The 20,057-nt window shown below is 44.7% G+C and overlaps 1 long non-coding RNA gene across 1 annotated transcript in view; it reads right to left on the minus strand.

Moving 5' to 3' along the window:
• LOC140066097 (uncharacterized) overlaps nt 1-19,049 on the minus strand; it is a 32,067-nt gene extending 13,018 nt beyond the window's left edge. Inside the window, exon 1 of the long non-coding RNA XR_011848113.1 lies at nt 17,887-19,049. This is a non-coding gene — a long non-coding RNA (uncharacterized lncRNA). The remainder of the gene's footprint in view (nt 1-17,886) is intronic.
• Between the last annotated feature and the right edge of the window lie 1,008 nt (nt 19,050-20,057).

Below are 20,057 nucleotides of genomic sequence, written 5' to 3' on the forward strand. Positions count from 1 at the left end.
AACGGGATTGCCTCTGGATACCGCGTAGCGTAGTCCAGGATAACCAGGATGTACTGGTGCCCCCTTGTGGACTTGACTATGGGGCCAACCAAATCCATTGCAACCCGTTCAAACGGCACCTCTATGATTGGTAACGGTACCAGAGGACTCCTGAAGTGGGACACCGGGGCAGTAAGTTGGCACTCAGGGCAGGAGTTACAATACCGGTTTACCTCCTCCCACACCCCGGGCCAGAAAAATCTCTGCAGGAACCTTTCTCGGGTCTTCATAGCACCTAAGTGCCCTCCCAGCACATGTTTATGTGCCAAATCTAGCACCAGCCTACGGTGAGATTTGGGTACAAGTTTCTCAACCTCCTCACCCCGTACCTGGTCAACCCTGTACAACAGTTCCCCAACAATCACCATTCGGGGGTATATTTTGTCAGCCCCTGGTATCTGGAGTACCCCATTTATCACCTTAACATTCTCCCGTGCTTTAAATAAGGTAGGGTCCTGTAGCTGTGCAGCCCCAAAATTTTCACGGGAAATCTCAAGGTCCGGCATGTCGGCCACCTCCTCGTGGCCCTCGACCTCACCAGCTAGGACCTCTAGGGGGGAGAATTCATCACATGGGGTCACCCCTACTGCTGGTGTGGGTACATTGGCCTCAAAGGGTTCAGGGGCCAAGGCCGGACACACCTGATGTCCATTATCTGCAACAGCACCTGAGTTGGTTCTTCGTCTCCAGAGGTTTAAAAACACCGGTAAGTCTCTGCCGATAATAGCCTCATGAAACAGGGTCCCCACCCCCCCACCCCACTTCATGGGTAATAGAACCACAAGGGGTATGTAGGTTGATGACAGCAGTGGGATATTCGCGAGTGTCCCCATGTATACACAACACTCCCACTTTCCGCCCACTGTATAGTCCAGGATCAACCAAAGCAAGGCTTCCACTGTGTGACCCCCGATTGTGACCATACACACTTGGGGTTCTGCATCCATGACCGACTCGGCTGCCAGAACCGGCCGGGCAAACAGTGACACTCGCCGGGTCAGTCCATTGGCTCCACTGACAGGGGACAGTTGGCAGCAATATGGCCCATTTCATGGCATCGCCAGCACAGGATACGACTGTGACCTCTGTCACGGGCCTCGTTGGGTTTCTGTGTATCCGAGCCCCCCAATGAACCCCCTCCCAACCTGACCTGTCTCCCCTTTTCTGCAGTAGCAGTCTTACCAGATGATTTAGTGGCCCTGTCACTGGCACTGCTTCGTGTGGGAGAGGTAAGTAGAAGATCCTCCGTAGCCCGATATCTCTCTACTAGGGACACGAGTTCCTCAGCTTTTGTGGGACCGGCCTGTCCAACCCATCGCTGGAGCCGAGAGGGCAGAGAACGGATGAACTTGTCAAGAACAACTCTCTCGACCATTTGTGCTGGGGTGCAGTCCTCTGGTTGTAGCCACTTCCGGACGAGATGGATCAGGTCATGCATTTGGGAGCGCAGGGGTAGTTTTTCTGAGTACGCCCACTGGTGGACCCGGCTGGAACGAACTTGTATGGTGACCCCAAGACGAGCCAGAATCTCCGCCTTTAGCTAGGGGTACTCACGGGCCTCCGTTTCACTCAGGTCGTAGTAGGCCTTCTGTGATTCACCTGTCAGGAACGGTGCCAAGACATCTGCCCACTGCTCAGCTGGTAACTTCTCTCGCTCAGCCACTCGCTCGAACACAGTGAGATACGCCTCCACATCGTCGGTCGCCGTCATCTTTGTAAGGCCTTCTGCACTGCAGCCCGTGCGGAATGCTGGACATCCGGGTACCCTTGCAAACCAGTATGGGACCCCTCAGTAGTCGTCGCTTGTGGTGCTGCCATAACGCCAGAAAACTTTTCCATCATCAGCTGGAACATGGCTCGGGACTCTTCCTGCTGTTGCTGGAGCATGGATTGCTGCAGCTGCCGATCAGCCCGGGACTCTTCCTGCTGCTGGCGGAACCTCTCCTCCTGCTGCTGGCGGGACCTCTCCTCCTGCTGCTGGCGGGACCTCTCCTTCCAGCGCATTTCAGGAAGTCTAGCACAGATGCTGCCACTCTCAGGACAGCGCAGCGCCGCCTCCAACTGCCCGCTCACCGACTGTTGTGCGACGTGCCCATGAGGTGGAATTCAACATTAACCATGTTATCCAGAGTTTACCAGCAGCGCAGAGCGATTGTAGACTGCCAGATGTCAACTTCCACCAGAACTGGTAGTCAGGTCAGTCAGCTTCCTCAAGTCTACAATGAGGAGTGGACGTGGATGTCTGATATCTGTCAGGTGCTGAGTAACTTTGAGGAGTCAACCCAGATGGTCAGTGGTGATGCCACCATCATCAGCCTCACCATCCCGCTGCTTGGCCTGTTGAAAAACTCTCTGGTCAGCATGAAGTCGGAAGCTTTGCGCTCGTCACAAGAGACGGGGGAAGAAGATTCCCTTGTTGATAGCCAAAGCACCCTTAGGTCTGTTTCTCAGCGCGTATTGGAGGAGGTAGAGGAGGATGAGGAGGAAGAGGAGGAGAATGTTGGCGAGACAGAAGAGGGGACCATTGTTCAGTCCTTCACTATTCAGCGTGTATGGGCAGAAGAAGAGGAGTTGGAGGAGTTGGAGGAATTGGAGGAGGAGGAAATGGGCAATCAGGCCAGTGAGGGGAGTGAATTCTTGCGCGTTGGGCATATTGGCGCATATGGCAGATTTCATGCTAGGCTGCCTATCCCGTGACCCTCGCGTTCAAAGAATTTATTCCAGCACCGATTACTGGGTATTCGCTCTCCTGGACCCACGGTACAAGCAAAATCTTTCCACTCTCATCCCTGGAGAGGAAAGGAGTGTGAGAATGCATGAATGCCAGCAGGCCCTGGTGCACAAGCTGAAACAGTATTTCCCTTCTGACAGCGCTAGCGGCAGAGGGCGTACTTCTGCGGGACAAGTAGCGAGGGAGAGTAGGCGAGCAGGCAGCCTGTCCAGCACTGGCAGGGGTACGCTTTACAAGGCCTTTGCCAGTTTTATGTCACCCCATCAAGACACTGTCACCTGTCCCCAGTCTCGGCAGAGTAGGGCTGATCTTTACAGAAAGATGGTGAGGGAGTACGTAGCTTACCATACCATCGTCCTAAATGATCACACAGCTCCCTACAACGACTGGGTTTCAAAGCTAGACATGTGGCACGAACTGGCGCTGTACGCCTTGAAGGTTCTTGCCTGCCCTGCCACTAGCGTGTTGTCCGAGCGGGTTTTCAGTGCAGCTGGTGGCATCATCACCGATAAGCGTACACGCCTGTCGACTGACAGCGCTGACAGGCTGATGCTTATCAAGATGAATAAAGCCTGGATTTCTCCGGATTTTCATTCTCCACCAGGTGAAAGAAGCTCAACCTGAATAATGTATGCACTTCTCCTCCTCATTGTCCTCCTTCTCCTCCTCTTTGTACACTAAAGCAGAGGAAACTGGCTATTTTTTGCCAGGGCCAACTGGCTCTAACTATAGTACTCTATCTATTTAATTTTTCTGGAGGGCCACCTACCCGGTCCTCTGTTTTAAACAATTTTTGGGAGTGCCACATACAGGCACTCAATCTATTTAATTTTTCTGGAGGACCACCTACCTGCTCCTCTGGTTTGAAAACTTTTTTGGACTGCCACATACAGGCACTCAATTTATTTAATTTATCTGGAGGACCACCTACCTGCTGGGTTGCTTTCATGGTTTCATCAAACTTGTTAACTTTGTCGCCACCCTGCTGTGTAATCCACAAAATATACTGGCAAACTTTTATCATTTACCAATATTATTTCAGCGCTTCTTGCGCATCTGTTTACATTCCCCTCACCCGCTATAACCCAAACTTATAAGAACGCTACTACACTTGATCTTATACAAAAGGTTCTTAGAAGTGCTGTTTGGGGATTAGCCGAGAGACAGGGGCTTGGATAGGCGAAAGCTCGCCTGGCAGCGGAGCGCCAGCTCCATCCCAAGATCCAACTAACATAGTTTTAACTGCAGAACCTTTAATCTATTACTAGTTCACTGCCTCCATACATCGTCCCCTTATCAAACGAGCTGTGTCAGGCAGAATTTTCAGGTGTCTTACCAGATACATAGTGGAACTCGGCCCATCTGTCGCCGCCATGCTGGAGACCTGAAGTTGCAATCATAGCAGCGCAATATGGATGCCCCATACTGTCGCTCTTAATCATGGAACCATTTCCGTAAAAACATTTAAAAATAGAACCACTATGCTATTCCATTATTCCGAGACACAGGGGCTTGGACAGGCGAAAGTTCGCCTGGCAGTGGACCACCAGCTCCATCCCAAGATTAGGCAGCCTCAGAGGCATCCATGCATGCTGCCCCTGCTGTTTCCTGTCCATTTTGCCTCCACGATCCTCCACAGCGTCCACCAATATCTCATTTCAACTCTCTATACCCCAGACGCTGGAGCACGACAGGATATGCAGCACATCATCCCCTTATCAAACAAGCTGTGTCAGGCAGAATTTTCAGGTGTTTCACCAGATACATAGTGGAACTCGGCCCATCTGTCACTGCCATGCTGGAGACCTGAAGTTGCAATCATAGCAGTGCAATATGAATGCCCCATACTGTCGCTCTTAATCATGGAAGTCGTCTCCATGGCTGCCTCCACATTTCGTCCCCTTATCAAAAGAGCTGTGTCAGGCTCATTTTTCGGGTGTTTCACCAGATACGTTATGGAACTTGGTCACTATGTCGCCACCATGCTGTGTTATCGACTAAATATACCGTCAACCTTTTGTTCACATAGGAAATCATTTCAGCGCTTCTTGCTCACCTCCTTTGGTGAAGCCTGAGTCCATTTAGGGTATGTCGCCATGACACTCTCTAGCCAGCCGCTGCTGCCGCTGCCTCTGCATGCCGTCCCCTATAGTGTCAGGGTCAATTATTGCATGTTTTAGATGCTATCTAGCCTCATTCGGTCACTCTGTCATGGCCATGCTGTTGCCCATAATTTTGGCATAATGGTGCGATTAAGCAGCCTCAGAGGCATCCATGCATGCTGCCCCTGCTGTTTCCTGTCCATTTCCGTGGTGTTTCCATCCTTTTCTGAGGTTCCCAGGTGTTTGGCCAAGCTTCCCTGTGCAGAGCCTTGGTCCCCTTGAAAAATGCTCGAGTCTCACATTAACTTCAATGGGGCTCGTTATTCGAGACGAGCACTCGAGCATCGGGAAAAGTTCATCTCGAATAACGAGTACCCAAGCATTTTAGTGCTCGCTCATCTCTAATTACCACCTTTAACTCACAATGGGAAACAATGAGAGGCATTTTGATGAAGCACTGGCAGGTACTAAGGATAGATCAGACCCTTCAACAATACATCCAATTTAATCCGTCCATCACGTACCGCCGATTCAAAAACCTTAAAGATCTTCTGGTTCGAAGTAACTACAGTAGTCCAACATGTCGCTATGTGTTTGGCTCTCAGGATCCGAAATGGGGGTGCCGTCCATGCGGAGACTGTGTGGCATGTGTGAATGTTGAAACCACCACTTCTTTTTTTGATTCCACCAGGCAACACCAATAAATGATCACACACACGATAACCTGCACGACCATCAGGGTAATCTACTTTGCCACATGCCCCTGTGGCCTCATATATGTAGGCCTCACATCTAGAGAACTACGACACAGAATTCGGGAACACGTGTTGGGCATTGAGGCTGCAAGAGATGAGACAGACCTGAACAAGTTGAAGACTATTCCCTGTCACTTTAAAGAATACCATCAGTGCGATGGATCAAAACTAAAGGTGAGGGGGATAGATAGGGTCCTGATCGATACTAAGGGTGGCAACTGGAGAAGGGTGCTGGCACAAAAAGAAACAAAATGGATTTACCTCTTGAACCCTGTTACCCCGCAAGGTCTCAATGAGAACTTGAGCTTTGCGCCATTTCTGTAATAATATGTTCCTTGTCCTTTTCTTGCTGGGCCCTTTTTAAGTGTAGGTTTTTATTCCAGTTTAATCATGTTTTTATTATTATTTTTTCTTTTTGATGTTTTTGGATTCTCTTGTCTTTCACATCCTTTTTTTCTTATTTTTCAGAATATTTTGGACCATCTTCTCTGTACACACTAGTATCGGATCTTGGCCTTCTTTAGACCTCTCAAGCGGCCCCACTATAGCCCCTTCTTCCCTTGTTTTTCATTTCACCATCACATGTGTGACACTGGGTTGCACTTCACTGTGTGTTCACTTTATTCATTTAATCTTTTATCGGCATCTTTTCAGTGCTGTCATGTTTATATATTATCTATAAGGTATGCATAGTACTTATTACCTCAGTATTATTATTACATCCCTATTGCTATGTGTCTTATTGATATCACAATATTTGTTCATGCACTTTATACCATTTGAATTATATGCAATATTCTTTATGCACTTTACATAATCTATAATGTATTTATGTTCTTGTTATATTATATTGCACTTTATACTATTTGGATCACACGCAATTTATGTATTTTATTGAATCTGCATTGTAATTTTGCATTTCTATGTTTTTTATGTGTTTTATGAATAAGCACGCTCAGCTTATACACTGTTTTATACTAATTATTGTTTTTGATCTAAACTTGGTATGATTTTCAAGTAACCAGCCGGTTGGAAACTGTAGGGACAATGTGGCAATTGGTAATTCAATTTTATTATATTTCTGGCCCACTTGTTGGTATTTAGCACTTTATATTTATTCTGTACTTCCATCATTAATTGTGGGCTGTCTGGCTGGTCCATTTTTATTCTTCCGCATATGCTTCTATACTTAATCTGCGCTGTTCGCCACAGACCGGCCGGCTTGCTTCCTTTCTTCTGCGCGTGCGCCTACTCCTCACAGCGAGACTATGTTCTCGCGGTATTTGCAGTTCTCGCGCATGCGCAGTGGGCAGTTGCGCCGGGCGCCCGGCCACTTGGACTGTGTGTGCGTCTACCTCCCTACACAGGTATTTTGTCCATTTATGTAGTTATACATTTCACATGTACACAGCTATTTTTATTGGACCATTTCTCTGTTAAATACGTCTGAGTCCTTCCCTCCTATACTCCCACGTGTCAGGGCATCTCTCTGTGTGTGGCTTGTCTTGGTATGGTATTCAGTTTTCATTTCCTTTCAGTTATTTTTTCTATAGGGTTTTGTTGTATGCCTTTTCAGCCCTACAATTTAATGAATGTAGGCCTAGGGCAATGCTATATGACTGCTTTTACCTACCTATGTGCTTAGAATTAGCCATTTATTGTACCACACATGGTTTTAAACCCATTGTAGTTCATCCATTGTTTTCCTTTACTGCTTATAGTATGTATATCATTAATAAAGATTTTTGTATACTTTATATACATTTACTAATTGTGAGTGTTATATCACTGCCTGTGTGTATCCGCCCCCTGTGCTGTGATGTCACAGTGTGTGTGTGCATATTAACCCTTTGTGCTGGGACATCACTGGGTGTGTATCAGCCCCATGTGCTGTAACATCACATTGCGTGTTTTAACCCTATATGCTATCACTGTGTGTATATGTGTGTTTTACCCCCTTGTGCTGTGACATTGCTGCCTGTGTATTAACCCCTGTGCTGTCTGCCTGTGTATTACCCCTGTGATGTGATAGCACTGTGTGTGTATTAACTCCCTGTGCTGGGACATCACTATGTATATTAACTCCATATGCTGTGACATCACTGTGTGTATTAACCCCCTGGGCTGTGACATCACTGTGTCTATTAACCCCTGTGCCTAATAAATTCCTAAGGGGAGGGCTAATGATTTCATAAAGGAGAGCCTTGTCTAATGAAATACTAAGGGGGAGACCTACCTAATAAAGTACTTTGGGGGGAACCCTGTATAATGGATTATGGGTACACAGTGTAGTCAGTTGTGTGAGGCATATATATGATATATGTGGGGGGGTACAGTGTGGTCTATTGTGGTGTGAGTGGTATATATATGATATATGAAGGAAGCACAGTGTGGTCAGTTATGGTGTTAGGGGTGTATGTATGTGGGGGCACAGTCTAGTCAGTTTAGTTTGAGGGGTATATATACCGTATATACTCTTGTATAAGCCGAGTTTTTCAGCACAAAAAATGTGCTGAAAAACTTCCCCTCGGCTTATACACGAGTCAATACGAGTAAAAAAAAATAATTAAAAATGGCCAAAAAAACCCCCAACTTATTTACTCACCCTCCGGTGGCCCTGATGCGCAGCGCTGCTCCCCCGATGTCATCCACGGCTCCTCGTCTGGCTTCCCGGCTCCTCTTCTTGCTTCCGCGCCGACTTCTGTCTTCTTTAACATCACGTTGGGCGTCGCCATTGTTCTTCTGCCGTGCGGCGCCTAGTATGACGTCAGCAGCGGCGCGTCATACTAGGCGCCGCACGGGAGAGAACAGTTGCGGCGCCCAAAGTGATGTTAAAGAAGACAGAAGACGACGCGGAAGTATGAAGAGGAGCCGGGAAGCCAGAAGAGGAGCCGCGATGACATCGGGGGAGCATCGCTGCGCATCGGGGCCACCGGAGGGTGAGTAAATAATTTTTTTTTTTAAATTCTGGGCTGACTGTATACTACTGGGGGCAGTGCTGGATACTACTAGGGGAAGTGCTGTATACTACTGAGGGCAGTGCTGTATACTACTGGGGGCAGTGCTGTATACTACTGGTGGCACGCTGTATACTACTGGGGGGCAGGCTGGGGTGGCTGTATACTACTGGGGGCAGGCTGGGGTGGCTGTATACTACTGGGGGCAGGCTGAGGTGGCTGTATACTACTAGGGGGCAGGCTGGGGTGGCTGTATACTACTGGGGGGCAGGCTGAGGTGGCTGTATACTACTGGGGGCAGGCTGGGGTGGCTGTATACTATTGGGGGCAGGCTGGGGTGGCTGTATACTACTGGGGGAGGCTGGGGTGGCTGTATACTACTGGGGGCAGGCTGGGGTGGCTGTATACTACTGGGGGCAGGCTGGGGTGGCTGTATACTACTGGGGGCAGGCTGGGGTGGCTGTATACTACTGGGGCAGGCTGGGGTGTCTGTATACTACTGGGGGCAGGCTGGGGTGGCAGTTTACTACTGGGGGCAGGCTGGGGTGACTGTATACTACTGGGGGCAGGCTGGGGTGGCTGTATACTACTGGGGGCAGGCTGTATACTACTGGGGGCAAGCTGTATATTATAGGGGGCTGGCTGGCTATGTATTTGGCTGGGTCTGTGACCAATGCATTTCCCACCCTCGGCTTATACTCGAGTCAATAGGTTTTTTCCAGTTTTTGGTGGTAAAATTAGGGGTCTCGGCTTATACTCGGGCCGTCTTATACTCGAGTATATACGGTATGTGGGTATGTGGGAAAAAATCGCACCTAAAGTTATAAGCATCCTAACACATTGTTAAAAAGGAAAGGATGTTTGGAAAATGATGCCAAGTTAAAGCAGGCATATGGAAAATGTTAGTTATCAAGTTATTTTGGTGAAATTACTAACTTCCCAAAAAGTAGAAAACTTTGAATTTGGAAAACATATTTTTTCTAAATTTTTGCAACAATTCTGTATATTTCATAATTAGATACTAAACATATTGCTTAAATTTCTCAATTTTTCGTGTGTCACGAAAAACAATCTAAAAATCAACTGGATATGTTAAAACGTTCCAAAGTTATGACCACTTATGACACATGTCAGATTTTTAAAAAAGGGCCATCAGGAAGGTGCAAAATGGTGTTAAGTCGTTAAGGGGTTAAATGTTTTGAATAGCTGTAGAATATACCCAGCAATAATTCACCAGCCATTTCACAAGCACAAGAAACCAGCTGATTAGGCTGTGGGAAAACAGTTTACATAGCTAATGTAAAAGTGGGTGGCATGGAGTTGAGAAGTGCATAAAGTTTGGGAGGTACTGGGTGCAGGGGATGGTAATTGAGGTAAAATCAGGAGATGAGGAGTGAGGTAAAATAGACTTGTACTAAAGCTGCTGTCTGTATGGTGTGCAGCACATTCCCACAGACAACACACTACACTAACCAGCTTAGCAGCTAAGGCTTTCTGCTGATTTCTCTCCTCAACCTCCTCCTCTCAAGCTATGTCCTGGGCTGCCATGCTGTTGACACCAAGTTCTCCAGTCCAAGCATAGAGGGGAGATAATTATTGGTACCTTATATACTCGAGTATAAGCCTAGTTTTTCGGCACAAAAAATGTGCTGAAAAACCCAAACTCGGCTTATACTCGAGTCAAAAAAATAAATATATCTAAACTCACCTTTCCGGCGACCCCTGTATATCTTCTGTGCGATCTGTCCGGGAGCGGCGGCAGGCTATATACACTGGGGCAGGGTCTGGCAGGCTATATACACTGGGGCAGGGTCTGGCAGGCTATATACACTGGGGCAGGGTCTGGCAGGCTATATACACTGGGGCAGGGTCTGGCAGGCTATATACACTGGGGCAGCTGTGACCAATGCATTTCCCACCCTCGGCTTATACTCGAGTCAATAGGTTTTCCCAGTATTTTGTGGTAAAATTAGGGGCCTAGGCTTATACTCGGGTCGGCTTATACTCGAGTATATACGGTATGTTCCATCCTCTGTAACTTCTTCCTCAGAACTTACATACAGCAGAACAGAGTGGACTGTAATTACAGGCTACTGTATTAGGGACAATATTAGCTGCAGGTCTCAGACTGCTGCAAGTTTGGCAGGATTATCCCAAACCTGCAGCTGGGGGCCCCCTTTCTCTGTTGTTTAAAGCTTTTTTTTTTTAATATGCTTTGATCATCACTGCCTAGTGTGTATAAAATTCTGTGAATTTTCGGTTTCATGCATAACATCATGTCTTCACTCTTCTTCTGCTCTCTACATGGTACAAACCTACACTAGGATCAGGAATAACTGTGATTCCAGCTGTCTGGAATGACCAGCTGGCTAAGTATTCAAGAGGTAGGGCATGATATAAATATCAAATTACAAAAAATAAATAAAACACTCCCAATTATTCTGTTCCTAAATAAAAATAGATCCAGATTATAGAATTATAATATTATGAAACACGTAGCCCATATTTATCAAAAGTATATGTAGTGTACCTTACGATTATTGAATACTTGCGTTGTCTTTGTTATTTTGACACACTCTGCAATGCCCGGTTGTTAGGAAAACTTACGTCTGGAATACTGTACACAAAACTACCACACAGTCTGAGTGCAGGCTGACAGAACAGAGCAAGAGGGCGAACTAACCCTGCACTGATCTACCAACTAGACCAGTGGTGGCGAACCTATGGCACGGGTGCCAGAGGTGGCACTCAGAGCCCTCTCTATGGGCACCCTTGCCATCACTCAAGGGCAGTGTTGGTCAGACAGGACTTAAGGCCTCTTGCAGCCCAGGACCCTAGAAGGAAGCTACAATGATAATCCAAACTTTTTCTCCTTTTTTCTACTGTATTGGCATCCTCAGATGCCTATACAATTCAAACCTGCGAAAGAGCACGGAGTAATAAGTTACTGCTTAAATTGTTGCATTGGCACTTTGCGAAAAATACATGGGTTTTGGTTGTAGTTTGGGCACTCTGTGTCTAAAAGGTTTGCCATCACTGAACTAGACCCTACCAAGGCAGAAACCCCTTTGAAGGTAGGGAGCCTCTGCTGCAGGAACCTCCTAACTACCCTGCAAGTTCCTGGGAGGTGAGAGGAACCCAAATAGGTCTGTGAAGTGATACGGACAGAAAAGCTGCAGTGTGGGGGCGTTAGGACAGTATTCAGACAGAGAGAAAAAACAGGACGAACAAGGATGAAACAAGGGGGGTTCAAGACAGCATAAAAAACCAAAGCAGACACATGGAAAGAGAACTAAAGATGTACAGATGGGGCAGGCTATGGAGGAGAGACGACGTGCCTCACACTAGCTCCTGCTCTAGCCTAGGCCTCTCTGTGCCCGTAGTGTAACCCAGCACCACATACATGGCCCCAAAGAAGAGGAAGGTGCTACAGAACCCCATGGACTCAGAAAAAAGGATATCGACAACGGGTATCGGCAGATACCTGACACCTTGCTGGACCACCACTGCGAGAGAAGCCGGCACCAAGATGGCGGCGACTGGCGCTTCATGCAGAACCTCTCAAAGCGCAACTGGAATCCAGCACAACAGCCCCCACGATGATCCACCTACCTCAGATGAGGGGCTCCGTACCCGGGAAATCCCCACGAGAGCAGCTAAGGCCCGGGCAATCAGTTCACCCGGGACCAGAGAAGCCGCGCGGCAGCAAAAGAAAATGCCCCCTGCGCATGTATCAAATAGCGTGGAAGCGCCTGGGAGCAGCGGAACACAGGACGTAGAAGGCTCCCACCCCAGCACAGGGGATACACAGTCGCCACCCTCTCCCGATTATGACTGGGACCAACAGCAGAGCCGAGGTGCTGTGGGGTACGCCGGGTCGGCGCATACTAGGAACAGTGGATTGGAGGGTCCGGCAGGTGGCCCCCCTCCTCCCCCGGCCACCACTAACATCAGGCTGGACAGAGCCAGGCCAAGACCAGGAGGTGAGATGCCAGCCACCAGTCTCCACCATGCAGAGGTGCACGCTGCCTTCAGGTACAAGCAGAGGTCCACAACCCACCAACCACCGGCGGCCTCAGGTGCTATTGGGCACAGCATAGAGACACATAAATACCCGGAACCCAGGCCCTTATTGCAAGGGGAAATGGATCAAGCAGTGACACACAAGGATTCCCTGGCTTCTCCGGATGAGTTGCTACATAGGGTAGAGCCCCGGGCCACAGAGAATACCCAAGATACACCTGGAATCCATCACCTTGTCTGGCAGGTTATGAGGCAGAGGAACAACCGAGAACCGGTACACAACACCTCACAGCGCCTCTATCACAGGAGCACCTTGCCACGGCAATAAGACACAACCCCAATATCCATGGAATCCAGGTAGGACAGCGCCAATATAAGACTGCATTATTTGCAGACGACCTCCTACTATACATATCCCAAAATACTATCCAGACCATTCAGCCCACTAACACCATTATTCCACAATCCAGACTTCCCACCTGCCTTCACTAGAACCATATTCCTAGGTCGCTCAAAACATGAAGATATACGTATGTGCGACATGTTAGGGGAGGCAGAGATTCCACCTATGGAGGTACTGCGGGAGGTGTCAGCTTCCTCCAACCTCTCGTGGTTGGAAATGACACAACTAAGCTCCTTCTTAAGGAAACCAGGCCCTGCAGCCGCTTATAATGCTCCGATTAGTCCATATGAGACCTTATTCCGCTCAGCATCCCCCCCCCCGGAACATTGCATCTCCCAAATTTACGGTTTATTGGTAAAAGAATCTGACTTTTCAAAAATACCTTATCAGACAGGATGGGATAGAGATTTAAACACATCTCTCTCCCCCGAGGATTGGGAAAAATCATTCTTGTTTATCTATAAGCTCTCAACAGCCTGTTCCTCCCAGGAGCGGAACTATAAAATCCTCTCCAGATGGTACAGGTTTCCGACCCTCCTAAATTCGATCTATCCTTCCATACCAGATACGTGCTGGAGATGTGAGATGGAGAGAGGAGACATGGTGCATATATGGTGGACATGTAAAGGAATATCTAAATTCTGGAACCAGGTGTTCGAGGTAACGTGAGAAATCACAGCGATCACAACCCCCAAAACGCCAGAAGTAGCCCTACTGTTGGTACTTCCAGGCTCTATCAAAAAACAGAAAGGTAGCCTCCTACGGTTTTCCTCATCACAGCCCGTTCGATTATTCCGCGCAAGTGGCGATTGGCTGTAACACCTACAATATCGGAATGGGTGCAGGAAGTAATGCAAATCTTCAGAATGGAAGAAGCAATGGCAGACACCACAAATACATCTGAAAACTTTGTAAAGCTGTGGCAACCATGGATAATATTCTGTGAGTCCCAGCAATTCAAAGACATCTTGGAAGCACACTAGAGCCTCCCCCCATATACTCAATGCAAGGCCCTTGAATGGAATGATTCAGGGACACGACACATGTCAAGGTAGTTACCCAACCCACTCCCCAACCTTTCCGCTTGTGTCAAGCTAGTCGAATGAATGTTTTATGTACATGTCAAACCTCCTTTTTATGCCCCAACCTGGAAACAATAAAGGATCTTAGCCAAAAAAAACACCATAAATTACTGGTAGGGAAACGGACGAAAGAAAATACATGTCTCTTCAGCTTTAGTAACATCTATGGCTCATTGTCAGTTAACAAACCTCGGGCTTGCTACCGGTGATAAAGTCGAGTAGCGGGATCACGCTAAAAGAAGATAGTAATAACGAGTCCCAAACCCAATAAGTATTCCCATTGTACACTAGGCTGAGATCATAACTAGGCTGAGATCATAACTATATGAAAAATGTCTTTAAGGCTGATGGGGGGGGGGGGGCAAAAGCTCTTACCACTCAAGATGTATAATGTACAATTCTGAATGACTATCTTTAATTATTTTATTACTGTTGTTACATGTTGAATTGACCCATGTTGGGTTCACTGTTTTTATTTTATTTTGCAACTTTTAGCATATAAATATATCCAATAAAATGATTAAACATAAAGATGTACAGACACTGAACATAGAAGGGTAAGCAAAACCTCCGGGTCACACCAAAGGATACGTCAAGGTCAAACCACTAGACAAGGAAGAGTAACCTAACTGGTGAATACAATATCAGGGTGAAGCAAACAATGCTACAAGAGACCAAGAATCAAGCTAGGCTGTAAGTTCCAGAAGGACAAACACTGGCACAGGTGGAAGGTCCAGATCCAATTTATGCAGCCTGAGATTCGCCCCCAGAATCCCATAGGAGTAGGAACCCAGGCTGATTCAGAAGACAGACAGCTTTAATTTCCCTAAAGCGCACGCATCCTGGATGCCCGCTGCCCCACACGTGCAGCAGGGTTAACTCGCTGCAGACCGGGGGCGGAGCCAGCACGGAGACAAGCAGAAACTCAGGGAGGACCGCTAGCATTGTCAGCATGGAGGGTAGAAGGACCAGCAGACGTGGGAAATGTGCACCAACTTCTCATTGGCGCACCTTTAACACATACTGCCCTTTCGATCAGTGTATTATGACGGGGGCAGTCCATTCCTGAAACGCGTAGTCACTTACCACTACAAGACCAAAATAAATAAATAATATATATTTTTAACCCCTTAAGGACGCAGCCATTTTGTAGCTTAAGGCTCAATCCCATTTTTTGGATTCTGACTTGCGTCTCTTTATATGATTATAACTTCTGAACTCTGTTACTTATCAAAGCGTTTCTGAGATTGTTTTATCTTCATATGTTGTACTTCATTTTAGTGGTAGATTTTGGCTGATATATTTTGCATTTATTTACAAAAAAAATAAAAAAAGATTTTTTTGAAAAATTTGCCATTTTCGAAATTCAAAATCATCGCGTTTTCAAGCAGATAGGTTTACCACCTAAATAACTTGTTGAATAACATTTCCCATATGTCTACTTTACATTTCATAATTTTTGAAATGTCTGGATAATTTATTTTGATGTCCCACGGCTTACAAATAGATTATGAATGAAATTTGAATGAAATTTTACATATTTAGTATTAAAACCACCATATATAACCAACCCATTTTAAAATCTGCCCCCCTCAAACGATCAGAAACAGCTTTTAGGAAGATTATTAACCCCTTGAGATCTTTATATTAATTGAATCAAAATGGAGGTGAAATTTAAAATGGTCAAATTTTGTCGGTTATATGTTCATTTAGCCCTAAGATTTACACATTTACAAAAGATAAAAAGATCAAATCCACCATTCAATTTGTTATGAAATTTCTCTTGAGTACAGAGACCCCCCACAAGTGGCCGTTACTTGTTTTATGGGCGCATGGCGAGGCGCAGAAGGGAAGAAGCGCCCTGCAGCTGCCAGGATTTTAGTTTCCTCATAGGCCCATTTTGCAGGCTATAAAATTTTAGCTTTTTCGTTATTTGGGCCACATGATGGCATTTATTTTTGCGGGACGAGTTGCTTTTTCCAGTGTTACCATTTTGGGGTTGGTATCCTCTATTGTTGAAAATTTAGGAACTTTTTTTGAGGTCACGAGTAGAAAAGCATCAATTCTGTACTGGATTTTTTACTTTTTTTTTTTCGTGTTCACCATATAACCTAATAATCATGTTACCTTTATTCTATGGTTCGATACTATTAAGGGGATACCAGACTTGAATATTTTTTCTTATGTCTTACTAAATTTGCCAAATAAAACCCTAATGTGGGGAAAAATCTATTGGCATAACATTTTTACTTTTTTGGCTACAGAGCTGCTTGATGGCTTGTTTTTTGTGGGGCATGTTGTTCTTTGCAACAGTATCATTCTGGAGTACATATGTTTTGTTGATCACTTTTAATAGCATTTTTTGTGGGATTCATTTGGTAAAAATCATAATTTTTGGCGGGTTTTTAAAGTTTTTTTTTATGGCGTTCATTGTACGGGTTCAATAATAATTTAATAATTCTACAGATTGTTATGGACGCGGTGAAACTATATATTTGGGGTTTGTGCTATGATTTAGACTTTTTTGAGCGTTATATGTCTCTTTATATGTTTTGGGGCTTATGGGCATTTTTATTGATTTATTGATTATGTGATTGCTTGTTCATGATAATACTCTGCAATACTGATATATTGCAGGGTATTAGCATATGCATATGCATAGGCTGACACTGCACCTTTAAGATGACGTCAGAGACGCCATCTTAATGGCACTGCCATCAGGCATCTCTGTGGTCCAGAGCTGAACCGGCATAATTTCCATTGAGCGTTGAGCACTATTTGCAGGACCCAGCGCAGTACAGCTACGGCGCGCAGCGCTAAGGGGTTAAACTGCTAAAATGCCTTTGTTCTTCTGGAGGAGCACGTTCAAGACAAATCTGGTGTTTTTCAGAACTTTAACTTGTATCCATACTGCAACCCGTAGTGTGACGGTACCCAGGGAACGCATCACCCATACTCTTGTTTTTCAAATAACTATCACCTCTCAGTAGGGGCTCCATTCGTGCTTTTTTATTTTTGTATTCAGAGTTTTCCATTCAGACAGACAAGTCACACAGAAAACTGGAGCAAACTTTAATGAATGTGAGCCATAGGTGGTGCAAGATAAGCATGCTTGTCCTTAATTATGAGAAAGTTCACACCTCAGAATGAACACTCTCGTCTGGTGTATCCTATGGACATATATAAGATTATGACAACATGTTATACAAAAGTAGTAAAACTTTAATTAAAGCTATTTGGGAGTTTAATCATTCCAAAAGGAAAAATGTGATTTAAATAGTTTTTCCATTCCCCAAAGAACAAATTAAATATCATCCAATAATAATAAAGATTTGGCAAGCTGTGTGTAGCGCTGTGTAATCTGTGTGTGCTATATAAATAAAGGAATTATTATCATTATCCAATAATTAATTATATGTACAACAGAATGGTTCCACTGAAACCCATCATTTGTCCAGAAAAAAAATTTGACATCTTCGACATGCAGAATATATTTTACAAGGTAATTGCACCACTTATTGTAATAAGAAAACAACTGAATAATAAATACATATTTTTAGAATTCATACATGTCAGGAAATAATAATATAACTTCCTGATTACAGTTATCTACAGTTTTCTACTGCACTGTATATTTCTAAAAAGGAATAATTAGTATAATATTATAATATTAAATAGATTGCATCTAGTTTATTCCTTTCCTTATCCCCACATCTAGTCTTGCTTTTAGTACTGTACATTAGTGTCAGATTCATATATACTTTAAAATTGCACTTCAGTAATATGTTGCTCACCTGCAAAATCATGTAGAAGATCTTTCATCAAATGGCCAACAATTGCATATGCTACAACTATAACTACAAGTGCTGCCATCAACAAGTATAGAACATATTTTGGCAACTGAATAGCATCTAATGAAGGTGGTTTGTAGTCCTGATATATTGGTTCTTCTGTTTCTTCTTCCATGGAATATTGTGTCAATAGTTGACCTTCCATGTTCACTGCTTCAAAATAATGCTATGCTGATTTAGAGTTTTGTCCCTTAAGCAATCCATTCCTCTGCTGAGAATCTCTTTATGGCTCCTATTAGACAGTCTTCTCTGTTATGCGTCTCCATTTAGCATACATTATTATTCATCCCGTTCCTGGATTGTATTTTTAATGTGTTCCCTTTATTTCTCATATGTCCAGACGGTGATGCCAAGCTGTTGCCAGTGTTCCTACAAATGACATAATATGCTAATGTTGTTCTAAATCTCTAATGTTGTTCTAAATCTCTCATTTCTTCTATTAAGTTGTCAACTTCATAGCAACTATATTTCTTTTACAGTGGCTTCCTCCGCAGTCAGACAGAGCAGATGATCTTGTGACATCATCAGTGCTGTTAGTGCATACATTAAGGTATTAAAGCATAATCTTTTCCTCACAGGAAAATCTGTGGAAAGGTCTTTCTTAAATGGCTCTCTTAGGAATGCTTAAGATTTAAAAACATGAGAAAGCAATAAGGCAAATCTATTGCTAGGCAAAAGATATGCCACATATATGACTGTGTGGGAAATTTGGTGATCTTAAGAGATATGTAAGAGACTTTCCTCATACTTATGCTTCCTCTTTACTTGGCTTACTTTAGAGCAAAGTGTGTGGCAAAACATTTTTCTATGTGTTTAAATCCCATAATCATTGTTGTTTTATGGCATGTAAAACAGTGTTTCTCTCAAAGTATGTATACATTTTGAGGATTTAGCTTAGTAAATTTCATTAATTGCTGATATGAAATACAACATGATGCCTATGAAATCTAGTAAATGAGTACATCTTAACTATTTGCTTCTGAAAAAGTTAAATAACATATTGATGTATCCCATACAAGACTTGCAGTGCATGGCACTATAAAACTGTCTATAAAAAATCTCTATAGATAAAAACTCAAATATTACCTTGCCTATTTCAATGTTGCATTCATGTAGTTAACAAAACATTGGTAGGATCTGAAGGATTGCTAATCATATAAGAGGATTGGGCCACAGAGAAAAGGAGATTGTTGAAGGTGACGTTGGACACTAGGTAGACTTTTCAAGCTCCACAGACAGTCTGAACACTAGAGACCAGGTTTCATGAAGAGGCCATGTCCTAATCCTGTAGATTAATGCACTATTTTTAGAAATTGTAAGAGTTTCTTTGTTGGGTAATTTTTATTTGACTGCGTATGTAGAAAAAATATGGCTCATATAAGCTTAAATAAAAATAGTGCAGTCATGATCTGTGGGGGGATTGATGCTTTAACATGTCTCCCAACACAGTGCAAATTACGAAAGGGTCTGGAAGGCTTTATATTTTGCATCTGCAACACCCTATCCGCAAACAAAGCAGTAACATTTAATTCTTTACCCTTTGCTGCACAGATATCACTGGTTACAGGCACTTTAAGATTTCTCTAATGATGTCAAGTTTTTCTTTGTTCTAATTTTCTAGCACTGTAAGACTAGAATAAATGACAGGCTGCAGAACAGTCACCTTTGGGTTGTCAAATTGGGCTCTCTGGGGCTGGATCTTGGAGCCTATGCCCACAGGAGAATCCTCTGCTACTCTGGTGTGACACTTTTCTTTCATAACTCCTGAGTAGGAATATGAACAAACCAGGGCTGATTGTAGCCTTTTTGCTGCCTGAGGAGAAACTTGAAAATGCTGAAGGCACCCCCCACCCCTGCAACGCTTACATGCGTGCGTGCCCCTCGTGATGCTACCTTACACACTAGTAGTCATTAGTCACAGATATTAGTGACCTCTAGTACCTTACAGGTGACCATCTACTCCCCCCGGAAGGGTACTTCTTTAACTTTCTCCCGGCCTTGGTTTTCCTCTGAATTCACAAAGAAATGTCTCCAACTCCATGCAGCACAACTCCCCATGGAGCCCATAAAAATACCACAGTCACTTACAGTGTAATGGATTGTGATTACAATAT

Source organism: Engystomops pustulosus, chromosome 1 (genome assembly GCF_040894005.1).
Source record: "Engystomops pustulosus chromosome 1, aEngPut4.maternal, whole genome shotgun sequence".
In the NCBI taxonomy this organism is placed as follows: Eukaryota; Metazoa; Chordata; class Amphibia; order Anura; family Leptodactylidae; genus Engystomops; species Engystomops pustulosus.